Source organism: Vanessa cardui, chromosome 16 (genome assembly GCF_905220365.1).
Source record: "Vanessa cardui chromosome 16, ilVanCard2.1, whole genome shotgun sequence".
Classification (NCBI taxonomy): Eukaryota; Metazoa; Arthropoda; class Insecta; order Lepidoptera; family Nymphalidae; genus Vanessa; species Vanessa cardui.
This window is the reverse complement of record NC_061138.1, coordinates 2,585,837-2,605,775: the sequence shown is the minus strand read 5'-3', so window position 1 is coordinate 2,605,775 and position 19,939 is coordinate 2,585,837. Positions and strand designations below refer to the sequence as shown.

Here is a 19,939-nt window from a genome sequence, read left to right as displayed (position 1 = left end):
GCATACTATGGGGCTACAAAGGGGGGAACTAACCTCACTGCGTACCGTGTTAGGATGCTCTCTCTGTTTCAGGCGCTTGAACCAGCTGTCAACGTCTCGGCTCAACGACTATCGGATCAGGTGCGAGTCATTCTGCGTAACAACAGGCTGAGTGACACCGTACTTGATCGGATTCGCTCGGAAACATGTAATAGCGATGTCACTTCTGGCCCGTCAACGCCCGTGGTTGAGGAACCACTTCCTGCAATACCACAGGGCCCAGAACATGATGATGAGGGTGGTGGTGACATGGCTATTACAAAAAGTAAGTACAGTGATCATTTGAGGAGCGCACTGGGGGATGCGATTCGGGAGTATCGTAACACTCCCGCTGAGCTTAGGCCACGTTTGCCACGTTTACCTATGACTAAACGGAATAGGGACCTAGTGTGCACTCTGGATTCACTGCTCGCAGATTATTTTGAGAGCAGTGAAAATCTCGAGGATACGCACTCAATTCTGTTTTGTGCGGCTGTTGCAGCATGTCGTGTAGCTGGTGTTACATTTGAAGACACCGAACGTGCTACACGACCAAAGGCTGTTGCACCGGCCTGGCAGAGCAGGATTGAGAAACGTATTAATGAGACCAGAGTGCTCATTGGAAAACTATATTGTTTTAAGGAAGGGAATACGCGTCCACGTGTAATGCGTTTCGTGGGGCGGGCGTTCTTGGGAACTGGTATCAGTCCGCAAGAATATCCATCCCATGTTGTGGAGCGTATTGACTTCCTAAAACAAAAAGTTTATGCATGGGCAAGCCGCATCCGTCGGTACAGGCGGCGAGTGGACCGTTATCACTTGAATCGCAAATTCCAGAGCGATCAAAGGTGGGTGTACAGAACGTGGGAGCGACTCGACCAGGATGTGAGCGATGGGTGCCGCCCAGATGATGATGCCACGAATACATTTTGGGGCAACATCTGGTCGGTGCCCGTCGACCACATTGAAGGTGATTGGATGCTGGAGGTCAGGCAAGCGTGCGAGCCTTTGGAAGTGATGGGAAAAATTTCCATTGCTTCTGAAGATGTAGCTGCTGCAGTTCGATCCGTTGCCAACTGGAAGTCTCCGGGACCGGACGGGCTGCATAACTTCTGGCTAAAATGGCTGCGCAGCTCGCATGAATGCTTGGCATCCCAGTTCCAGTCAGCTCTAGAGTCTGGGTCGCTACCACAGTTCCTTACCACCGGAGTCACCCACCTGCTCCATAAGTCAGGTAGTGCAACGGATCCTAAAAATTATAGACCGATTACTTGGTCTATAAGCTCCTTACCGCCATTCTGAGAGATAAGATTAATAGTCACATACAGAATAATAGTATTTTGTCTGTCTCTCAGAATGGATGTAGGGGTGGATCACGAGGCACTAAGGAGCTACTCCTCATTGATATGACCATTAGCCAACAGGTTCGTCGTTCTCGAAAGAGTCTGTCGACATGCTGGATAGATTACAAGAAGGCCTATGATTCCGTGCCGCATACATGGCTCTTGAGGGTGCTGGAGTTGTATAAATTAGATACAACTCTATGCAGTTTCTTGAGATCATGTATGGGGCAATGGCGGACAGTCCTTCGCTATCCAGGATGCCGAACGATTCATGGTAATGACGAACCGATAAGGATTGAGCGGGGAATATTCCAGGGCGATAGTTTGAGTCCATTGTGGTTTTGTTTGGCCTTGAACCCCCTAAGTACTCTCTTGGAGAGTTCAAGGCTAGGCTATCGTTTGCGGAGAGGAGGTAAAGTAATATCCCACCTACTTTACATGGATGACTTAAAGCTCTTTGCACCTTCAGATTCACAACTAATGGAGTTACTAAAGGTAACAGAAACTTTTAGTAATTCTATTAGAATGGAATTTGGAGTTGACAAATGCGCGGTTATGCATGCAAAGCGAGGAGAGATTATGGAATCTGACGGATTACAACTTTCAGATTCCATAAACTTTAAGTCACTGTCCGCAAACGAATCATACAAATACTTGGGTATGTCGGAAGCGTTAGGCATCAATGTGACCGACATGAAACAATCATTGCAGGAGCGTTTCTTTGGTCGCCTGAAAAAGGTACTCAAAAGTCTTTTATCAGGTGGCAATAAGGTTCGCGCCTTCAATGGTTGGGTCATGCCGGTCTTGATGTACTCTTTCGGCATACTCAAGTGGACTCAAAAAGAACTAGACGCCTTGGATAGGAAAGTTCATGTCCTGCTGACTGCATATCGAATGCATCATCCTCGGTCTTCGGTGATGAGATTGTACATCCCACGGAGATGTGGTGGCCGTGGCTTTTTAAATGCCAAGACCCTACATAACCGTGAGGTATACAAACTCAGGGAGTATTTTCTCCACACTGACTTGGATATGCACCGAGATGTAGTTACAATGGACAAGGGACTAACTCCGCTCTCTTTAGGCAAAGAGAACTGGCACAAACCTGTAGTATTAAGTACTGAGAACCGCAAGGAGGTATGGAAGAGCAAGGAGTTACACGGACGCTTCTATCGGGCCCTTCATGGACCCGATGTGGACTTTATGGCGTCCGTATCTTGGCTACGGTTCGGTAACCTATTTGGTGAAACCGAAGGTTTTGTTTGTGCGATTATGGATGAAGTTATCATGACGAACAATTACCGGAGGTATATTGTGGGGGATGGCACGGTGGACATATGTCGGGCGTGTCACACTCCGGGCGAATCCCTTAGACATATTATTTCCGGTTGTTCTCGTCTTGCTAACGGAGAGTATTTGCACAGACATAATCAAGTGGCCAAGATTATCCATCAACAACTTGCACTTCGATACAGTCTTGTGGTATCAGAGGTACCATACTACAAGTATGTGCCCGACCCAGTTCTCGAGAATGGTCATATCACACTGTACTGGGACCGATCTATAATCACTGACAGGACTGTTGTCGCCAACAAGCCTGATATAGTGGTGATAGATCGGTCAGAGCGCCGCACGATAATTGTTGACATCACCATCCCTCATGATGAGAATCTCGTGAAAGCTGAGAAGGATAAACAAATAAAATATCTTGACTTAGCTCACGAGGTTGTCGACATGTGGGATGTGGATACAGCAGTTATTGTGCCGATAGTTGTTTCAGCGAATGGCCTAATGGCCAAGAGCCTCGACCAACATCTTAAGAGACTCTCGTTAGACAGCTGGGTCAAGGGCCTGATGCAGAAGGCAGTACTCCTCGGCACGGCGCGTATTGTGAGGAAGTTCCTCTCTTTGGAGCCCTGACCACCGGTGGCTTAGACCCTGTTCCCGTCACTGGTTGGCCTCTGTATTTTGTATTTTATATTTTTAAATATATTTTATACATATGTTTGTATTTTATATTTAAAAATGTAATATAATATGAGTAAAAATAAATAAATAAAAACTTAAATATACTATTTACATAATTTCATACTATTTCATATGTATCCATTTAAATATCACGTATTTGTAGTAAAATTTAATATTAACTTTCATGTATCAAACGTAATTAAACCTTATTGTGAAATAATAGAGTGCATATTTTAATCTCAATAATATACACTGGAGTAGTCGTGCATACCTTTATGCGTTTATGATATCCTGGTAGTTCGTGTTTTGATTTAAACGTGACTTTTGGAACCTGGTACTTTTTAGTTCAAATTTCCGCCATTGTTTGTCAGTTACGTTCGTGTAAGTAGTTTTTTTGTTTTTGCAAACGTGTCGTTTCATTAATCACCATATTTTGATCTGAAAATTTTACATGTATTAAAAACTTTATTTTATATAAACATATACCTAAAGAATATTAAAGAAAAACCACTTATAATAAAAGCTATGTTTGTTGTTTATAATTAAAGATAATAGATATATTTTAATTGTAAACAATAAAATATACTAACAATATCTATGTTTGTTGTGTAAAATTTAGTTCAATTAATAACAAGCAATGTAATTTCAAGCGTTGACCCATTTAATCAACCGATACGACCCAACAACATGAGCTTGGCCGCTAATATTCAGCCAGGAACTAGTATTTAAAATAGACTCTTTATCCATTAAATTACAGATTTTATATCATATATAGTAAACATACTGAAAAAACACAGCTAAATGTTCATCGAAAGTTTGCAATGGACGGATTACTTCAATTCAATCACTGATGTAAAATAAATAATACAAATATTATATTAACGTAAGGAACGTTAAATGATTTTAAACCTAATTCGAAAAATAATAGTGTCTATTTTACTATTTTCATTCCTCAGAACACGGTAGTGTAAGCATATCTCTTTCACTTCTATGAGTGCCTGGTATCGAATGTTTTGATTTAAACGTGATTTATATAACCCAAACAAATTAGGAAGATACTTCCTTCGATCGATGTATTCGTTTCTATCCAAATTATATATTTTCGTGCATCTTTATCCTGTGTAAAGCTTCTAGAATGATCTTGCCTAATTATAATTAGGTCTCTAAATAACGGTTCGGTCTAGAAACTAAATTATGTTTGTAATTACTTAGAGCCCCGGGGAGGCAAACAGGAGTTACAATTAGTGTAATGCGTTAAAGTTATAAAGTACTTACAGAAAAAATGTACTTAAATATTTCCTTTTGATGTCAATTTACAGAGTTTTATTAACTTCCCTTGTTCCGAATTTAAAAACGTTCTATGTATGCAAACACTTTTAAATTATTATATCCTTTTAGAATTATTCTAGTTTCTAATGTTGTATACACAAACGAGTTCGTCCATATTTTTATAGTATGTTGAAACTAATACGGTTCATGGTCTGGTACGATAACGAACTAAAGCTAGATTGCACTTGTTTGGTTGGATTAACGATGATGGATGATCCACGGGGACATAATTAATAAAAAAGTCGAGGATTCGAATTTCAAATTGTTACCCTAATAGAAGTAGTATGATAATAATTTTAAGCGAAATATTTTTGAAAATGTATGACTAATCTAAAAGCACCTATGTATTTTTATTTTTTTTGTTTTACAAAAAAAAAACATGTAATTAGTCGTCATAACTATTAATTCATAATTTTAAAATAACTTGCCGAGCTGTCCAATCTTTTTATAATCTTGGAGCTCGAGACTCTCTCCAGTTTTAATATACTTGCTGTATACAAAAAACAATTTAACAAAGTACTTTAAAAATGAAAACTGCCTGGACTGTCTACGATAACTGATAACACCTTGTTTCCGACTTTGTAAAGTAAAAATATGTCCTTTTTGAGACATAGTATTAGTTTCTATAATAAGATTCCACAGCTGTGTTTCGCTCAGCCTAATAAAGCTGTGAAAGAAAGTAATAAGCACATCACACATTACAAGATTATAGTAATTTCGATTTCTAGGCAGGATTTATGTACGTATATATGTATATAAATTTACCAGTGTTTCGTCAATTATTAATATTCTGTAGTTAAAATTGTGGTAAATAGTAACTACTGGATTCCTCTCGCTAGAATCAGTGGTAGCTTAACGTTTAAAAACACTGTAATATAACGATCAAAAATTTTAAAACATTTAGAGGTCACGAACCTCCGCCTTTCGCAAACAGCGGGGCGTTTGTTGATCCGCGGCCTTCAATAAACACAACAAAACAGCAAAGAAAACATAAAAGAGATTTGGTAAGCCGTGATAGTAGTTGTCTCCTATATACGTGTACCATTCAGTTTCTAAGTTGGGTTACGAAATCCCAATGCCTATTTTCAATGGTACCCTGGTATACATAAAATAAAAAAATACTTTAATATTTCATCGCGTAATTTCTTCATTTTTGTTTCCACTGCAGCCTAGAGTAGCATAAAACGTTCAGCCTCAAAAACTAACTTGGAAGATAGTTTCCTTGTAATAAAAAGGTTTCAGAAAAGTAGTCTTTGTGTTGCAGTAATTACAGAGCAGCTTTTATTAAAATGAGCTTTGAAATAATAAGTAGTGAGCTTAATTAACTCAAGTAAATCGTTACCAAAATTAATTTTATGTTATACATAAAAGAGTATTACATTTTTACTAATTACGCTTTGTACGTATATTTTAAAATTGATATAATCACTGTTAAAACTGTTTTGCATATGTATGTAATGATAGTGATTGTCATTGTTATCGGGCCATTGTCTATGAGCGGTGGTGACGACTTTCCGTCAGGTGAGCCATATGCTCGCCTGCCAACTATGCCAAAAAAATTACAATTTGTAAATAGAATTGACTCGATAGATTATGTTTCCATCAATCTTCGACCGAACCTGATCTGGATTGTTATTTTAGTATAATAAGCTGAACGACAATGATTATTTTTCGATTTGATTGCGATCTAGTGAAAATTTGTGAGTAGAATTGACTCTCATTCAGCTTGGACGATTTGACCTAAATAAACTAACAACATACAAATAGTGCAAGTTAAATATACGCTTTTAAAAATGAATATTTGCTGGTTTGTCCTCTATGCAATTTTAAACCGTTCATCCGATTGTGAAAATATTGTGTGCTACGATATATGCCCTATTTTATTTGTCTTTGTATATTAACGTTTATGTAAAGCCCAGTAAAAAGTAATGGTCCGATTTGTACCCCCAGGATGAAGAGATATGTGGTACCAACTGGAGAGCATATCTGGGTTGGAGTTCAGCCCTTTATGTTACAGAAAGCCACAACGAGGGAGGAAGTGGTTGTCTTATGAAGACTTGGCTTGGCTTGGCTCAATTTTCCTTTCCCTCGAAACTCGGTGGGCAACCTTAGCATTACTGTTCGATTAGTTTCTTGAGAATGGATGCCTAAACAGAGGTTCTCCACCGCAATCGATGGATCCATTCAATTGCAAATATAAAAATGAAATAATATATATATGTATGCAACCATCACGTTTTTGGGGAAAAGGGACCGAGCCTCCGGCACTGTCATATAGGATTTAGATGATTTCTAGCGAGAAAGTTGTAGAAAATATGCAGCTTAGCACTACCACCTTAATATTATGATATAATAAATAAAAAAAAATCATAAAATCCACTGGATTGGGCATTATTATTTTATTCAATATAGCTTTAATATACTTCTGACTGGACAGGGATTAAAAATCGCATTATAACAGATTAAAAAAATATATATAAATCGCTGTCCACAAATTCAATGAATACTTCAAGCAAGCCGCTTTTCTTTATAATGTCTTCGTAAATCCTTCATTTGAATTTTTCTCAAACAGATTTATCCCAGGATAAACGTCTTACAAATAAATTAATTTCAGACCGTATCACAAGGAAAATTTAACTAATTACGAATAATATTAGTTCATACTCTGTGTAGGGTATTTTGTTTCGTTATTGATAGATATATTTCTGCTTTTTTTTTAAAAACAGTATATTAGAAACATAAATAGTCTCTTTGTATAATAGAAAACAAGGAAGCTTAAAAACCTTCCTCAATTATTTTGTATGCACATTTTTCTCTTGTGTATTTTAATTGACTTTTCTGTTGTATACCTATATAATAATAATAAAAAAAATATAAATAAAATAGAAGATAATTAAGTTCTTTGAATGCGAATTGGTAAAATATTTTCCTGGTGATCGCGATCGGTGATCTACCACCTACTAATCTTACCACACAAGGTGGTAACAACGATTGGTTCTATAAAGAATGATTAATATTTCATTCGGTGTCAATGACTACGGGGATGGTGACCACTTCCCATAAATATTACGACTGAATTATGGTATCAAAATAATTTACTTATTAATGCAAATTATTTATAATGTAATTTAATCATTTCTGACTCGACAAAGACAATGATCCTTTGTTGCGATTAGGGAACCAATTTCGTATTAGTTACGTATAATAGCTGCTACTTATATTACGGGGAAGAAGAAGAAGAAGCTTAATATTGAAAACTAATTAAATATTTCTATACAGTACAAAAATAAATATCAGGACTAAAGTAATATTTCGCTTTTTTTATCAAAAACAATGTTTCCGCCCGGGATCGAACCGGGGGCCTTCTGCGTGTTAGGCAGATGTGATAACCGCTACACCACGGAAACTACGACAGAGTAAGGTTAATATTTAAATTACAATAAAAAAAAAGATGATGATGATTTTGTTAATATTATTTACAGCACTTTAATTTCACATTTAGTAAGTATTAAAGTTTCCGCGAAATATTTACACAAATAAATATGAATGATATATTTAATTTAAAACCAAGCGAAACGTACTGTGCCGTTTTCCCATTGTAGTTCGTAGCAGATAAGTTTGTAGCGCTGCGTAGCACATTGTAGTATATTGTAATTCGCTACCTAACGACGTGTTTGATGATTTCCCAATAGACATGAATAGTTTTTCAATAACAAAACGTTGAAATGAAAACTAACTTTAATCAAGGATTTTATATTTAAAAAGTTTCTTTACATTATTTCGCTTATTATTAACTAGCTGTGCCCACGACCTTGTACGAGTTTGAATTTAACAACAGAAATAAATATTATTATAGCCTAAGTTATTCCCATATCAGTTATCTGCCAGTGAAAGTCCCATCAAAATCGGTTAAGCCGTTCCAGAGATTAGCAGACCGACAAAAATTGTAAAAAATGTTATTTTGGTGTATGTACATATGCATTGAGTAAAAAGGGCTAGTTTAATATTAAAAACAGACACTCCAATTTTGTTATATGTATAGATTAATTGACCATTTTTGATTCGTGTAATTGTTTTATATGAAAACGATAGATAATATACACATAACGTAATATCATCTTGACCAATTTCGACCACGATCACTAATCTGGAAAGACACATATAGTTCACAAGTGTGAACGCATACATAGTATGACTATTATTAATAATTGTTATGTATATTGTATAACATGGGCTGAAACCTCAGTGGGTTTTTATTGCTATTATTGTTCAGATATGTGTAATTTTGTAAATTGTTTAAACGATAAATTTAAAAAAAAGATGTACTCCTATTTCGTCACACTCATTATTCGACAGTAGATCCGACACGAATGGATATAATTCAGACATAGGACCAACGTGGTCTTGCTTGTCGAGGTACGAGTGTGTTCATACTTCTATCTTACAGAGAGGAGGCTCTTATTGAAATTATCACTACATATTATAAAACAAAGTCCCCCGCCGGCGTCTATCTGTCTGTATGTTCGCGATAAACTCCAAATCTACTGAATGGATTTTCATGCGGTTTTCACTAATAGATAGAGAGATACATAAGGAAGATTTAGGTATATAATTTTAAGGTTTTTGTGTAAATAATTTGAAATAGAACGACAATTGTTAAACAAGACGGAAAATAAAGCAACATAAAAATATAAATAAAATATAAAACAAAACTTATGTCCACCCGTGCGAAGCCGGGACGGGCGGCTAGTAACCCAATAATTCTTCTATCAGTCTAATCATGGGACAGAACCTTGACACCTGCAATATTATAAGAAGTCACTACTACTCTGGGACACTTACTATCAAAACCTTACCCGAATAACTCCTTAGAGCAATATTAAAAAAAGTTACGGCCTATAAAGGCGAGTTCGTTGTGATATATTACCATTAAAGACTTATTTTCCGCTTTTTCACGCATGCAAATGAACCCCGCATTTACAAGCATTACATTTTTATCAACAGTAAACAGACACATTTTTACTAAGAACGACGTACAGTTGACAAATGCTCCGTATTACATGTCTCTTTCCATTGTATTATGACTTTTATTCATTATACGATAAGGTACTTAATCCGTTACTTGCGTTTATAGGTTGGGGTAAAATCTTACTACCGATTATCGCTCCAGTTTTGAAACACGTTTTCATAAAGTGGTATTATAAAAATGATTAGATTTCATGAAGGGTAACCATTTTACGAAGTATTATTGAATTATTTTTTTTATTATTAAAATAAAATGGAGGTTTTGTCGAGAAACACCCATTGACGCCTTAGGGGTAAGATTTACTTGTAAGAGGGAAAATGGCATGATACTCACACATACACACACTTCTTCGTATGTATGGCGCGTATACTACATATTATGTATCTACTTATACATCGCTACATAATATCATTGCAATAAGAATTATATATTTATTTCGTTCCTTACTGACTTATTTATAATAAAAAATATATTAATTTTATTTATTAATCCGAGCGTCTGAGTATTCCATAATGACCATATTTGTTTATATAATTTTCGTTTATTATTTTGACTAAAATTTTATCATACTAGATGTTATATTACAGCACAAATTAAATCAAATATACATCGCGCTATAGAAACATATGTTATAGTTTTCGAAAATCCTAAGTCAATGAATTTCCAGAAGCAAGGAAAAGTGCAGAACCCTCTTCATAAGTGTCCGAGTCGCACTGGGCTATTCTTATATCATCCTCGCCCAGGGCTTTGTAGCCCTTATCGCTACGCGACGCTACGCTATCAAATTCGTGAGTTCAAGCAAGCACAATACATTTTCTTTTATTTTTATTCATGCAATTTGGCTACGACAGTGTTATCCCTGGCCAAAACTTAACACTTTTTCGGTTTACTGATATGATTATTATCTATACTTATAGAATCTTTTGCCTGTCTGACTATCAATGCGTTGTCAACGCTACAGAGTCTAAAAAGCTGATATTATAAACATACGTATAAAATAATTTAATGGATTAAGAAATTTCAACTTCAAATTGTTAGGCGTGGTTTTGGATGAATAATTATAATAATAAATATATTAAAGTCGAAATGGGCTACTAAATATATAAAAAGGAGATAGTATAGATCATTGCCTGTCTTAGTATATAAAATATTATTATTGAAAGTCTATCATATGATTTGTAAGTTGAAATACGTTACAACGTTTCTACAACAAAATAAATATTTTTAAGAATTACATGAAAAGTCTTAATTACCACTTAAAGCTATAATAGTTAGTGATAGTGATGACTTTTATCTACGAGGACATTCTCGTAGCAGATTTCGACCACGACGAACATCGACACTAACTAATTGCTTTAGCAATTTACAGTTTGTTTTTAGTTCCCTGGCATTTGTTTTTCAACAAATGATTAAAACTAACGACATTTTATAAAAAATACGTCACATTTTCAATAATAAATTATATTTATGTTGTTCAAAATATATTTAATGCGTTCAAGTTTCTTTTTATGTAAAATCAAATAGAACGTGTCTTAATAACCGGATATTAATGTCTATTGTGGAGCCAATGCTTGCTCAAGTTGAATATAAAAATGATTTAATAAAAACAAATAAAACCACTTCCTATATAAATATGAAGTAACTCAGACAAAAGACAATTATATTAACATAAAGTAGTAAAATAAATTCAGTAATAAAAATGAACAAAATTATTATAAAAGCAATATTGAAGTCACTGACTTCATCTGACGATACTATTCATTCATTAATGTTGAAACGAATTCTCTGTCGAAAGTTTGGACCCAAGCCAATAGAAGAGAAGTTGAAATGAAAAGACGGAGAGAAAATATGGCCGTTGTAAAAATGAAATACCAAAACGAAAATTAATCGTCCTTTGGGATACATTTATAAAATTTGGAATACTCAAATGAGCTGAATTTTATAGTTTCTTTTTTGTTTTTTATTTTTTATCACGGTACAGATTATTTCGAAAAGTCACGTGCGAAATAATATAAATGATTCAGATCATGACTATCAGCAGTCATTGGTTTTATTTTCTGAGTGTGTATTAAGGTAAAAAGGAAATTTCAGTTACCAAATCATGACTTTAAAATCATATAAATATGTAAAAGAGTTGATTAAGTATTTGTATATATTATAAATAATACCAAACCATTTAGTTGAGCGCACAAATTTCTACACCACAGGCACGTACACTACACCTGTGTAAATTTATAGTTTAAATAAATAATGAATACTAAGCATTTGTTATTATAAATTAAGAATAGGTGAATAAAGCATTGGTGTATTTCACCCCCTACAATATCCAGAAACGCTTAAATACGTATGAAGAAATTTTTAATCAGTAACCCAAAAATAAAGTTTCATTTTTCTAACTTAATGACGGACAACACACACACAAACTGTAATACCCTATTTTACCCCTTTAGGGGTAGAATTTCCAAAATTATTTCCTTAGTGGATGCCTACTCAATAAAACAATTTTCTCTCACTCAATTCACCAAATTTCGTGGCCCTAACTTTATAAATGTAAATAGTTTACCCTCGACGTTGCTTGTTGAGTCAGTCAGGACTTCTTATTATATAAGTATTGTTGGAATAAACAAGCAACATCAGCGTCAAGTCATACAACTTCAGTATTTAAAAAAAAAGGCGGGAGATTCGTAGTTGACACATTGAGAATTGCAATTATAATTATTACGGTGTAATGTGATTATTGATGGTTATTTGTGTTGTAGACTAAATGTTTTTCTTTTGTGGTAGATTGATTGTTATTATAAATTAAAGATAATTGTTTTAGAGGTTAACCTACTTCCTACTTCTGGTTCTAAAAGTATAGATAAACTCAAATTTGGAATTCTCTAGAATATAATAAATCTTTTATCGTTGATATTATTTAACTTGCATGTTCAACAATAGGATATTCAAAGTTTAACAGCCTTAATTAAATTAAACAGAACACCTGACGGAATTCGTGACATAGGGTAAACAATTAATTAGGAAGCTATTTGTTATTCAAATCATCTTTGAAGTAATTAATTTTCAAACAAACGGCGCTCAGAGTACGGAGTTAAACGATTTATAATGAAACAAATGCTTTGCTCCTTACTTCATTCGTGATGATGTTATATGTGAAAATAATTGTAATTATCAGGGTATAAGCTACAATAAGGTACACCATGTCAATAGCAGTTTTCGAATCAAGGTTTAGGTCAGTCTACCTGTTCTAACAATTCAGATTTTAAACGGTTCAATCGTTTGGGTGAAGATCAATATTTTATTCTATTCTGAAATCCTAATTCAAATCTATTTTATAATGTTATACTTATTAAATAATATACTGCTTTCATTTGTTTTGCCATAGTTCGATTTTTCATTTATATCACTAATTGTATACGTTCTTTTTAATACGAGTTCATGATGACTTCAAAATAGAACTGATGAAAGTGTTACATAGACAAAATCACTTAGTTTCTTACAGAATAGAGCCTATCATAAGCCCCGGGCATTGTTCTTACAATTAAGCTCTTGTTTATGTTACTAAGTGGTTATTTGCGTTAAACGCATCTATCACTACCGAAATCTAAGTAGGAAACCTAAAATAAATTCTCAATGTGCGTTGACGTTCTTTAAATGTTACAGAAAATGTCATCCTTCAATTTAAATTATAAACATAAACGAAATTGCTTCATTTAAAAACAATTTTATTTCATTCAAGGATGCTCTTTGAAACGTACTTTTTCAAGGTCGCTACACCAATTGAAATTCTACGCAATTGATTGATTTCTCAATACAAATAATAATACATTTTGAGCAATTAATCTTACACAACAAATGTTTCATGAACAGTCATGGCTTTATTGTGATCAAATTTATGATCATTACAATGAAAAAGCCTTTTTTCAGATAATACATAATCTAGACATGTTAGTTTTAAAAAAATATGTAAGATAAAATAAGTCAAATGAAATCATTTCATTCGTATTAATCTCTTTTCAGTATGTTATTAATTTACTTGACCTATCAGGGCCTACCTGGTCATATGGTGGGTTGTTCATATACCACAGGTGAGTGAGACAGTGTATCAGTCAACAAGGGGTATAACATCTTAGCTCTCAAGGCTGTTGATGCAATGGTGTGATGTTAGGAATGATTGATGTTTCTTAAAACGCCAGCACAATTATTGGCGATGATCACCACTTACCTTAAGTAAGCCATTTGCTTGTCTGAATAACGATTACATAAATAAATACTTTCCAAAACTTTTATGAGTGGATTTTATTGTAAGACGATGTAGCCCCACAGGGCTTACATTGGTCTGACCTTTCCTGAATGTATATGAATTATATTTGACATCATTTTTGTTTGTGTAATGAAATTCATAAGGTATTCGACGGGAAATTCTATATTAAAAAGACCTGCATTTATCAAATAATTTGATACTTCATATACATGAAACAAGCCGCTGTGTTTTCTTTGACCACGCTGTCTACAACACTGCTACGCTGTGGCAACAAAATATAATTATGTTATTCTTGAATTATGATACAGCTGAATAGAATATTTTAATTAAATTATTCATGTATTTTTTAAATCTCAAATACAAGATATAATTAATCTAGTAATTGTGCCATACAGACAGAAACTGGACTTAAACTTATCATTGAAATATACATATTTATTATTTCAAAATGTATATGCACATACAACAAGTGCCACGTAATTGATTTGAAGCATATTTCTCGCAAACCTCCTCTAATTCTTCTGGGAAATCATCCCTTAATATCTTATTAGTCATGTCTACGAAGTTACGAACAGCTACGGTCATATTTGAAGAGGTCTACGAAGTTACAATAACAGTATAAAAATATTCTTCGAAATTATTTATATCATTTTTAGGATCAAATTTTATATGATTTAGTAAGTAAGCATAAACTATTACAGAACAAATAATGTATGGAAATTTAAGATCTCTACTGTTGAGGAAAGCCGTCATTATATTTACGTATTGTTTTATATGTATGTATGTTATCTCGCCCAAACTCAATTACATGTTGTAATACGTGTCAGAGTATGCTATTTGTCAAATTGACAGTGCGTGATGGAATATGCTTTTCACTCTATTGCAATATCTATTATATTATTTCCTTCTTCTAAATATCATTATAAAATTGTATACCAGGAAACATGAATCTTGCCAGTAATTTTAAAAAATATAGAATAGAAGGAAGGCTGTATTGTAGTAAAATGAAACTCTTTATGAAAGTGTAATAAATTAGTACACCATTAGCGATAATGTTTGTATAATTTCGATAGTGTCAAACAATTTAAAATTTGAATGTTTTTGTAATATACTAGGATATTTCGAGGTCTTCATAATTTATTAATAATGTTAATAAAGCATCAATAGTGAAAATAACTTATGGGTCGAGTAGTTTTACAATAAATCAAAACTGCGATCCTGACTCCTTGAACTATTTATGTACCCACTCCTAGCACAAGTATGAACTATGCTACTAGGTAGTACTAAGTACTAGGTACTTTATGTTCAATTGGAGTCGTTAATAGGAATATTAAATTCATCAAAATTGCAACTATAATTATAGAATGAATAGTGCTAATTATTATTATTGTAAATTAATTCAAACTAATTTATATGATGACGATTTTTATTATAATCTGACGCCGATATTATTGTACATATTTATGTGCGTAAGAACTGGAACTTATCTTATCTTATACCTGCTATGCTCCTAACCAAGTGAAACCATTTTAAATACTACCATCATCCACTATACATATTACTCTAAACATTAAATAACCCAAAATTTGTATTTTATTAAAATAGACAATAATTAACCCAATTATGCCGTTAAAATGGCCAAAGCGTATCGAAAATGTAATGTCCTATAATTCGATTAATTAAATATACATGCTAACATTTTGTGCCAGTGGATGTCTCATATAGGCTCGAAATTTTATTTCATTAAAATCTAATTATCAACTGAATTTACCGAACTATAGAGGGAATATAAATTTAATAATAATAATTAACAACACTTATATGGAATCGGAACATGATATCTTCGTAATCAATTTTGATAACGATTTTCAAAGGGACCAAACATTTGGGAGATGTTACAGCTCTCCAGTTTGTGAGAAAATCAGGGCTCAACATCAGTCGTTTCGGACCCAACCATTGGCCCAATGGTTGACCCAATGGTTGGACCCGATACGAAAGAAAGCTCCCGTGTGGCTTTACGAGATTTCAGAGTCACGAGAAGTGGAATTATTAAAATATAAAATACTTGATTAAATACCATTCCGGTCTTTTGGGGAATCATGAAACAAGTCATTAGGTAGCAAATTATAATCCACTACAATGTGCTACGCTAAGCTACGAACTTATCTGCTACGAACTACAATGGCAAAATACACAGCACGTTTCGCGTTTCTTTTAAATGAAGTGTCACATTAATAATTATCAGTGTTAATATTTCGAAATACCTTTAATGCTAAATGCGAAATTAAAGTGCTGTATAATATTTATAAAATTGAAGAGTTTTTTATTATTTGATTTTAATTTAAATATTAGCAAAAGTACTTTGTAGTTTCCGTGGTGTAGCGGTTATCACATCAGGCCCCCGGTTCGATCCCGGGCGGAAACATTGCCTTTGTTTAGTCAACCTTCCAACTTTTTTTCCTTGATATGTACCTAAATACACTTAAATGCTATGTTTTATAATGTTTTCTTATTTAAAACATTAAAAATTTGAAATAATAGGTGATGGTTTTAATTTAAAGCGATTGATGTAGTACGAATAATATGAAATGCACCCTAATCTCATCACTAGTTTAAATTTAAAGCGGATGAAACTACGACGCAGAGCTACTTACATAGTCATATAACATAAAACCTTTTTGCTGCTGCATCTGCTAGTATAAAATCTTATATGTATGGTTTGTTCTCTCAAGGATTACAAAAAGTCTATCCATTTGTTAGTATACTTTACTTGGTTCTTGGTCTAAGTCTGTGAACAGGTACTAACAACTCGTCAATCTACCAATTAGCAATACTTATTGGCGACATGATCAATATGACTTTGAGCTTGAATGTCTATGAGCAGTGGTAACTAGTGGTCCGATATAAATTTATAACAATAAAAATATATAAGTGATATCGTGATATGTTAGTTTTAATAATAGGATTGTAATTTAAATATTAACCGAAATCTGCCGTAGTTTCCGTGGTGTAGCGGTTATCACATCTGCCTAACACGCAGAAGGCCCCCGGTTCGATCCCGGGCGGAAACATTGGTTTTTTGACAATATTACTTTTCACGTTTTTTTTTATTTTTGTACTGCATAGTAATGTTAATTAGTTTTCAATCTTAAGCTTCTTACTCCCGTAAGTAACCGTGATAAAGCAGGTATTATACGATACTAATACGCAATTGGTTCTATTTTTGAAACAAAAGATCATTGCCTCTGTCGAGACAGAAGTTACAAGCAATATTATGACTATATTCGCTCAGTTACCGCAATTCCACCGTAATATTTACATTTTAAAATTAACACAAAATAACAACAATGGAGTAGCTAGGCAAACTAACAAATACACGTAGCTTGATGGTAAGTGATCACCACCCCTATAGTCAATGACGCCGAATGAAATATTAATCATTCACATTCACGAAGGCACACATTATCCCAGCAATGAACCAGTGAAAGGAAAGACAAATTAAACGCTATTAATAACTCGTATTTACGAGAGACTCGCTTAAATAAACAATTGTATCAACAATAATACTGATGACATTATCTATACAAAAGATTAGGCATTATTTGATTAATAAGACAACTATTTTATTATAACATGTTGACCTTTGCCCTAAGGCTATTCGAAAACATTGCTATTTATGACATAAGACTGCCTTTTGTATAACTTTTTCCGCATTCATTTTTCTTTCATTTCATCGTCCAGTAATATGTTTACATAGTATTGATTTTGTCGTATCCAATATCCTTTAGTTCCTTTTATTCATCTGATATAACAAATATTATAGTATATTTATTTTTTTGATTCGAGAGTCAAAGTGGCCATCTTATAGTAACTGGTCACAACTGGTATTGTTTTTTAAACATTTCTCATATTCAAATGCGCAACAATCTTAAAACTAAGATGCTATGTCCTGTAGCAACACTACTACACAACAGCGTGACTTTAAGACATTTTCTGCCTTGCTCGACCACTGTTTGGAACCAGCTTACGCCAGCGGTTTCTCCGAACCGATGCGACTTGGGAACCTTCAAGAAAAGAACGTACTCTTTCCTTAAAGACCGGCAACGCACCTGCAAACCCTAATTTTTGCAGATGTCCACGGGTGGTGGTAATCACTTTCCATCAGATGACCCTCCTGCTCGTCCGCTACCAATAACACAAAAAAACGCTAGCTCACTCAACTTTATAGCAGGAATACCACCGAAGGATCTGTCTTTATATAAAGAACCAACGTTATATAATAATAAAATATTACCAAACCACCAAATGAACAATGCACGTCAACTGTATTTGAACAATATCGGTTAATTACTTATTTAATTCCATTCATTACAGTCACAGTACCGCGTACATTTACTCCGTGCACGGGTAAATATATCTTGTGCTATTGCGGACTAACGAATGTTTAATTAGCATACTATTTTTATAGTTTCGCGCTGCCATTAAATTGAACCCACATACAATACACCATCATGTAGTAGATGAGAGATGGCCCAGTAGTTAGAACGCGTGCATTCTAACCGATGATTGCGGGTTCAAACCCAGGCTCCAAACGTTCGTTCCAAGCGTGCAAAGAGGTGGCGTAGCGGTGACGCTCGTTGCCTGACAACTCTTTACGTCACGGTAGCATGTGTGTGTGTAGCGTGTGTAGCTTCCAAGCAGGATATATTAATTCAAATAATTGTATTTAATTAACATGAATATGTATTTTTTAAATGTTAAAAAAGAGTAACTACTGAGTTTCTTGCCAGTTCTTCTCGGTACAATCTACTTTCCGAACCGGTGGTAGCTTCACTTAATTGTAAAATGACGATTCAAAAGTGCTTGTAAAAGCCTACTTGAATGAAGTTTATTTTGATTTGATTTGATTGAATTATTTCAAGGGTAAATGTGACCGGATAATTAAAGCTACGAAAGAATTAATTATTTATTACTCGCTATTGTTTTCTCTTTGAAAGTGGGCGTGACTTTTATATTCTGTTTATTTGCGTCATTCGACATGTCAATCATAATTTTGAAGTCAATAAAATGTCCAATTCATTTCAGTTTCAACAGGAAAGTTATAAAATAAAGCTACAAAAGCTATAAACATCGAAAACGGTAAAACTTCACAGGTTTTACGAGTCAAACAATTTCCTTTAGCAAATAAAGTGAATACAACACCAAAATGACATGAATATATCGTGTTTCCTTCTAGTGAAAATTTAAAATGATCGTTTTAAAGATTCTCGTATTACCGAACACAGTTTTCTAGTATCTGTATCGAATAATTAATTTTATTAAATTTAAACGTAAATGACATTTGAATAATTTACTTCCTATGATACCGAATTTTCTCTAACATCTCGTAATTCGTGTCTTTGTTCTTATTTAGTTCCCAAGTGAATTTTATGTCAAATTTAATTGTTACCGAAAGTTTAATCGTTTTGAGGAAACTAACGGATAAGGTTACATTGTACGTTTAAATAAATACAAGAAGTTAATATCTATAACAGTAACTTTTAAATTATTATTTTGTAAAACCAGTCGAGTAGGCTTTTACAAGCACTTTTGAAGTGAATTTTATAAAACTATATTAAGTGAAAAATATATAATACAGTCGACTTATATATTAATATATATTTCTAACGAGAAGATCAGTTAACCGATCTCTGACGTAGTTTCCGTGGTGTAGCGGTTATCACATCTGCCTAACACGCAGAAGGCCCCCGGTTCGATCCCGGGCGGAAACATTGGTTTTTGACAATATTACTTTTCATGATTTTTTTATTTTTGTACTGCATAGCGATGTTAATTAGTTTTCAATCTTAAGCTTCTTACTCCCGTAAGTATCCGTGATAAAAAAGTTATTATACGTTACTAATACGCAATTTTTTCTCTTTTCGAAACAAAGGATCATTGCTTCTGTCGAGTCAGAAAGACAAGCAATATATTATGACTATATTCGCTCAG

At 33.9% G+C, this 19,939-nt stretch overlaps 3 non-coding genes across 3 annotated transcripts; 2 read left to right on the top strand and 1 right to left on the bottom strand.

Annotated features, from left to right (window-relative positions):
* Positions 1-7,992: 7,992 nt before the first annotated feature.
* Trnav-aac lies at positions 7,993-8,065 on the bottom strand. The gene has a single exon. It is a non-coding gene; the product is annotated as a tRNA-Val (tRNA).
* Positions 8,066-16,946: 8,881 nt separating this feature from the next.
* On the top strand, positions 16,947-17,019 carry Trnav-aac. The gene has a single exon. It is a non-coding gene; the product is annotated as a tRNA-Val (tRNA).
* A 2,627-nt stretch (positions 17,020-19,646) lies between these two features.
* Trnav-aac lies at positions 19,647-19,719 on the top strand. Its single transcript has one exon. It is a non-coding gene; the product is annotated as a tRNA-Val (tRNA).
* Positions 19,720-19,939: the final 220 nt, after the last annotated feature.